Below are 7772 nucleotides of genomic sequence, written 5' to 3'. Positions count from 1 at the left end.
CGACCATGCTCACCTTAAAATACCTTTGCCTTGGCTTTGGATGTGTCAGCCAAACACAAGTGCACCTTGTATGGGTTTCTCATACTACTCTTTTTAGTATTTCTCTGTTATAAAAGAAAACAGAAATTTACATTAAAGTTTTGACAAAATGTTTGCATGTACACATTCTGTACTTCTGTTTCAGAGCAACCTATCCTTACATTAAAAGTAATTTGTTTTGTCTAGTGGGAAAATGTATTTAGCTGCAATAATAGACACTGTGACCACGATAAATCTGCTTTGCCATTCTAATAGCTGCTAGCAACAATTTTTCCTGTTTGCGAATTCAAAAGACATATTAGCAATAATTTGGAGTAATATTTCTCCCTTTAGCTTTGTTTGGGTGTCCACCAAGCATGGGGAATAATAACTGTCTTTCCATAACGCTTGGCTGGCCACTCACTATTCCAGGTACTCTAATTTCTCAGGCAGTCCAAAAACATGCCTGTTTCGTTATTCTAAATTGGCTGTAAATGTGGCTATGAGAATGTGTAGTTGTCTGCCTCTCTGTGTTAACACACAAACACACACAGTGTTGGGAAGGTTACTTTTAAAATGTATTCCACTACAGATTACAGAATACATGCCCCAAAATGTATTCTGTAACGTATTCCGTTACGTTACTCAATGAGAGTAACGTATTCTGAATACTTTGGATTACTTAATATATTATCATGCTGTTTACAACTACGTTAATATACTATTGCTGTGATATTTATTACTATTACTGAAGGTCCGCGGCTCCGAACCGTAGTAAAGGGACCTCTGGCTAATACATCGGGTTCCCTGTCGGGCTCGTAGCTGAAAACTAGCTTTACTTTGTTGTCTGGGTCAACTTTGCTAGCGAGAGACAGAGAGAGGCGTTGAAAGGCTGCTCCAACGGAACTTATTGTTTTCGGAGGAAAACACGAACACGGTGTACAGTCGAGTCTTAATCCGGTTGTTCAGTGATGATGCGACGAATCCTACTTCCGGGTCTAAAGTAGTCTGCGTTTAATATGGCTTTTGTGTTGTTAACATGTTTAATGTTATGTATTTTCTTCTATTTGATCTCAAAAAGCTCCTAAAACAGTCAGTGATCACTGTTGACCTCCCTCGGCTTTTATTACCGCTAATCATTTATTTAAGCTCAGTTTTTAAAACCTTAGGATGTAACTACAGCCCAGCCCATGCAGCAGTATATGAATGACTAACCTCGTATTGTGGATGGATTATCTCAGTTGTTCTCCTGGCTGAAGTTTGGTCCTTTTACAGTATCCTGCCATGCGATTACATTTGTTCCTGACCACCGAGAACACTCACGGTAACTTTTATCGAGTGGAAAAACAGTTAGCTTGTTTATATTATGATAACATAGCTGTGTCGCTAGCGGTCACGTAGCACATCATTATATACCAGCTAGCCCAACTTCAGTAACCCTACAAACGTCACTGCTGTTTAGTTTTCTGTCTTCATTTATGCTGGAAGTGATAGCAGAGCTGTACGTTTTAATTTGTTTCCAAAACCCCGCAGTCAGGGCATGCTATATTGTATTTAGATAGAAGCTAGCGAGCTAACTCCCTGCTAACTTCTAACTCCGTTAAATGTCATAAATTCCGTTTTCATGGATGCCTGGGTGTTAAACTCAATTGTTACACCTGGTAGAGCAGAACGCTGATCATTTTATTAAAGATGAAAGACTTTAGACAGTTTTTCAACTCTCAGTAATGCCATAGTGATCGTTTGATATATGGACCTGCAGCGGAGTTTAGACCCAGACACGGCTAGTGACGTCAGACTGAACAACCGGATAGCATACTTACAACTGGGCTCGTCAGGCACTCTTCTTGGCTGCAGTGGTTATTATTATATTTACATGCTTCCAGCTCCCGTTTTTGCTCGATGACAGCTCGTACTTTTCCTTTTTCTCCCTCCTCTTGCTCACAGACACATAACGGGTATGGCAGTCCATTCTCCCTGCAGCACGGACTATACTGTCCATGAGGCTACGTTCTTTAGGGCTATGTCTGTAGCATTCTGCCTATTAGCTTAGCGCAACAACAACAACAAAAAGGCGCTCTCTCACCCAGGAAACACGCAGAGAGAGAGCGTCACCCTGTAACCATGGCAACCGTAGTGCTGCCGCCTGGAACAACAGAACGTAGCTGTCAAACAAAACCCAAACAGTCCTGACCTGCGACAATATGAAACAGGAAAGTACCGCCGTGTAATCCATTTATTTCAACAAAGTAACTGTATTCTAAATACCACCTTTTTAAACGGTAACTGTAATACAGTTACTCATATTTTGTATTTTAAATACGTAACAGCGGTACATGTATTCCGTTACTCCCCAACACTGAACACACACACATATATGTGTAGCGAAAGACAGATAGAGAAAGAGGGACAGAGTTGTTTCCCACCAAGTACACACAACAGTGTATAGAAAATGCCATTTTGGTACTTACGCTTTCACATCTGGATCCTTCAAACATCTGTTGCTATTTGCCTCATGCATTTTGAGGCCTCTCTGACTCTCTTTCTCAGTTATACTATGCCTGAAATCTTCATGTTATGGGACCGCATCTTTGACCTAGACTTTCACATTAGCTAATTCCCTGAAAATAAAACTTAGCTTTACTTTAATTCGAATCGTATGGACCAAGGTCAGGTTACAGGTGGATATTTCAAATGCTTTGTAGTTAGTAAATTAGATTGAGACTTTTCTCATAGTTGAAATCTTAGAGCATGCAGTTCACCTGGTTTAAATTGTCTGAGTAGAACGCTAAATGTTTGTGTCATTCAGGCCTCCAAAAGGGGGGAATTTAAAATAAATGACTTTTGAAATATACTTCCTGTCTTATTTTCTCTGCCCTGTATAATTAATCTCTATTGAATTCACAGATTTTGCGTACACACTTTAAGAACTGAAATATGTTGATGTTGTTTACATTTGGATTGTAGATAGGGGGCAAGGTTTAATAAGAATATTTTCTTCTTCCTGCTCCTTTTCACACATGGTTGTAGTGCTTTATTGATAGAAAGTGTGGTTGGTTTGTTTGATCTGTTGTACCAAGTGTGAAATAAATAAATAAATGAAATGAAAATGAAATGAAATTTCATACATTGTTATGTTGATTACAATAACTTCAAACTCAAAAATATTAACGTATAGAAAACCGAAGAAGAAAAAATCTGAGGATAGTCACAGCAGCAACATACATTTGAAACTGACTCCTTTCTTTATAGTTTAAATCTTTAGTTATGTTAATAATTTAGGTGAAGCATGTATTTCTGTCAAATGTGCACCCAAAGAAAGAGTACATAAATTTCACTGGAGTTGTTAAAAGAAAGAAAAAGTTGGATTATTGATAAATTGATGAATCAAAGTATTACTTTTTCATTAATACACTTTAAAAAACAAAACAAAACACAGTATTCTGTGTGTTCTATGCATTTACGTCATAGCTGTTATTCACTTGCTTGATTGCTGCCTCCTAAACAGTCCATGTGTCAAAGTAGGATGGGAATCTATACTAAAAGTAGTATGTGTCTACTTAAATGAAGATTTTGACTGCATTCTTAACAAATACTTGGTAAGCTGCAACACTGTTTTTAAAGCACAGCCCCAAAACAAACCTGTCTGTGGATTGGTTGTCCTGAAAATTGCGTAAGTCTTTGAGTAATGACAGAGTAGTGTTGTCACGCTTAAATCTCAATACTGATAGTACCCATCAAATCTTTCAAAGTTTTTCCTTAAACCAAACAGGATTAGAATTTAATTTCAAGATTAATGTTACTTATTTATATTTTGCATTATTTTTTGTGGTATCATTCTTGATTTATGACTGGTTAAGAACAGCTCCCCCCCCCCTTTTTTTTTTTTTTTTTTACATCTGCATTGTTTAATTTCAAATCTACTGCAGCATACAAAGCTAGAATTATAAAAATTGTGTTGTTGACCAAGTATATATGAAGCTATTTGTATTTCTTCACTATAAAAATATTTAGATAATACTTCACAGACCAATCCAGTGCCCAGTGATCTCCATTAGCTTTCTGTGAAGTCAGACAAAATTTACTAACAAAGAATGTGTTAAGTATTTTTCATATAGTCTAATGTTTTTATTTTTCTTCATTTGGATTATGATAATAGTTTAACTACTTGTAATTTTATACCTGTTTAATACTTGTATTTGTACACATGGTAAAAGTAATATGCCATATAGTTTTGTTTAAAAATAATTTAAAAAAAAATTCCACTTAATGTAATATAGAATGAACAACTTGCTGGGCAATTTTATAAATCCGAGCAAGTTTAACCTTTTTAAGTTTAACCAGTGCAATGATGTTAAGCTAATATAATGTAACTGTTTGCTTTAGCATTTCATTAACAATATAATTAAATCCATGTAAAACATATTACTACATTTAACTGTATATTACGTTTCCCAGTAAAATAGGCTGGCTGGATAACTGGATTAAGTAAATACAACATTTCATTTCTTAGCATGCAGGAATTGTGTTTGGCGATTAAATAATGACATGGAAATAATTCAAAAGACCTGTGACCCATGCCATTCTTATCTAAGAGTGCATACTATCAATCTGGCATTACTTAGGCAAGTTTATAATGATGGAATATGGTGTGTATGTCTTGTCTTTCAGATTGACTGACATGCTGTAATATGTTTACTGGTATTGCACATCCTCTCAAAATGCCTTGACCAATCTGGCAAACACATGCTAACCTTCTGGGCACATTGTTTCAGATGTCATTAATCTTTATTTTCAAGTATTGGGACTAGAGTCAAAGAAAACACTTCCCATTAACATATGAGCTTCTATTCACTTGACAAGAAGGGTTTTATTTAAGTTTACATACTCATAATGTTGATGTAGAATAAATTAATGTGATAAATTGTGCACATGATGTTTATGACTTCTCAGATTGTTATGAATGAATTGTATGTTCAAAAATGAAACGGTTCCCCTCTTTAGTAAACATAGCTTTGCTAGGGTTTCAGCGGAAATGTAGTCGCAGTAAAGGCTGAGGTTCAACAAGTTCTACGCAGTTAAAACAAAAAAATCACATGCGGTTATTTAGATGGCTTTAAAATACAACTAAGACCAAGAAAATATTGTGCCTCTGGACAGCCCTCACCCTATTATGGAAACACTAGAATAGATGGCGAAAGTTTGTTTTCTTCCTCATTTTCATATTATTAGTTATGAATTTTTCTTTAATTTTACACACTCATTTGTTAGTTTGTATATATTTGTATAGATAGATAGATAGATAGATATCCAAGATGCTGATTTTGTGTTTGTCTCAGGTGTAGCTGAAACAGCTACCAGAGTACAATAAAACCAAATGACAACAAAAAACTCTAAAGTGTAAAATCACAAAAGTTTTTTTTTTTTTTAATCAGGAAGATCCAGGATTTTCTGAAGAAAGAGTCTACTCTCTTTAAAAAGGAGCAAAAATGAATTCTTTCTCCCTGTTTGAGTAAAAGGGAACTGAGGCACGTGGATGTCCATATATTTCTTTAGTGGAAAGCTGTAATCAGAATATGATAAACAGTGCTGTCTTTTTTTCAGTTTTTTTTTCTTTGTGCAGTGACGTGAAGTTGTTCCATACACAACGGTCTTCCTCACAAAAACATGACGTTAACACAGCAGTGTTCATCGATCTCTGGTTACAATATTTAACCATTCATCTATCAGCACCACTGCAGAAATGGTGTGTGTTTTCCCAGGAGGGATTATTGTGTCTGCACTTTACCATGACAAAGTAGACAAGAAGCCTAGTGTTACAGTAAACAGCAGGCAATGGTTCAGGATATCTTTCTTTGTTTACTTAAGTTATGATAGGGTTTCACAGCCGTAATTAAACCTTTTACTTTGTAATTCCGTAATCATAGTTTTTCAGTCTTATGTTGTTTGTTAAACACAAAAATGACAACAGTCCAAAAGAGGAGTCAAATTAGCCTTGAGACATAGACAAAGAGACTGACACCAAAAAAACTTTTTTGCTTTCCATAAATTGTGTTTTCATTCTAAATTTCCTTATTGTTCTCCCAGGCTTTTTAATGGCCCTTTGGTGATGAAAATAAATTGCTGGGTCAATGAAATTAGTCACTTATACTATTTTAACTCCTATATTTTTTGCTTAAAGAAGAGAAACGAAACGGTCATTGAATCAGTCTTTTGCACAGCTGTGACCAACATCTGCTCAATCACTGGCCCATGAATAATTCAGTCACATTTATCTCAGTCAGCGCCACATCGTTTCACAATTTAGTCTCATGTGTAAAAAAAAATGCTGAGATCAAATTTAGCATTTGTGCAGTGGTTCTCCACTGGATAGGACCAAATTAGATATTTGGGATGACTTTACTCTAGGCTATGGTGTGAGTGTCTGCAAAAGCAAATTTGGATTTTGTTCTGTGAACATTTTGTTGAGCAACAAGCTTTATGGTTAAAGGTTGGGAAAAGGCCAATCTGTTTACAGTAATCAGATCATTTGCCAACTAACACAACCGTAAATATTTTAGCCAAAATTTTGTCACTTTTAAAACAACAGAAAACTCTGTAAGAAGTGTAAGACTCATCATGCTGATGAATTCAGGCAGTTGGTGACAGTGGGTACTGAATGTTCTGTGGAATAATACACCATATTTAATTTAGATTTTAAGCTTCCAAGTACAAGGACTGGTGATGAAAAGTCTGGCTTTGGAAGTTCATACAGCATTTCCATCATATTTCAGAGTTCCTGCTGATCCGTCTTTTTCTTGTTATTCTTTCTTGATAGCTGAAGTATTGCTCAGCTCTTTCTGTGATATGTAACTGTCATTTTGGTCCATAAGTTCTAAAGTATGTGATAATAGTTCATGTGAGCGCTGAATAATGCACATATGGTAAGTTTGTATGTACTTTGGAATTGGCATGGGTCCTGACGGTTTTTGCACTGATGACTGGCAGACATTGGTGCAGGCCTGAAGAGTCTCAGACAGTTTAAAGTTGTGAACGGTGTGCACACACACACACATGCACATGTGTCTATTTACTTTTGACACATCCAGCAGTCAAAGTCTAAGATCTTTTTTTTTGCATGAAAAAGTGTGTCAGAGCTTGGGTCCTGTAGGACTTGGAAAGTTAGGTATCTGTCTATCACCTTAGCTTTTGTCTGGAAAGCCACCCCCACTATGTGTGTGTCTTTGACAGCCTATAGTACTCTGTTTATGACTGGTCAACTGTGACTTTGCATTTGGTTTTTGAATGACATACTACAATATGTCAGTCAATCTGAAAGACAAGGGTTTTATCAACCACCAAACTTCTTGGTCTTCTTAAAACTGCTCCAATTGCCAGACATTACTGTCAGATGGGTTTGCCAAAACTAACACAGCTCCACAGGTTCATTATTAATATCCAATCGGGGTTGGATTAGGTTGTTACTAATCATTAAAACTAAATACTGATTACATGTGAAATTGAGGCCTCAAAACTCAATGAGACTTTAGACTCAGAGGCACAAAGCAGAGGAGAAAGACTGAGCGACAGCAATGTAATCAAGGTACTCTTTTTATAGAGGTTGAAGACCTGAAACTGCCTGAACAAAGAAAACAACACTGACAATAAATAGATAGAGGGTATCTTGACATAAATACACCACCGGAAACTTCGAACAGGCTGTGTTTTGTTTGTTTTTTGTATGATCATTAATAATCTACCTATAAATCACTGCA

This window comes from Aulonocara sp. 'chitande type north' Nkhata Bay, linkage group LG11 (assembly GCF_057382095.1).
Source record: "Aulonocara sp. 'chitande type north' Nkhata Bay isolate Kocher_YH1m ecotype deep benthic linkage group LG11, A_spYH_male_GT1.1, whole genome shotgun sequence".
Classification (NCBI taxonomy): domain Eukaryota; kingdom Metazoa; phylum Chordata; class Actinopteri; order Cichliformes; family Cichlidae; genus Aulonocara; species Aulonocara sp. 'chitande type north' Nkhata Bay.
Note: the sequence above shows the minus strand (reverse complement) of the source record.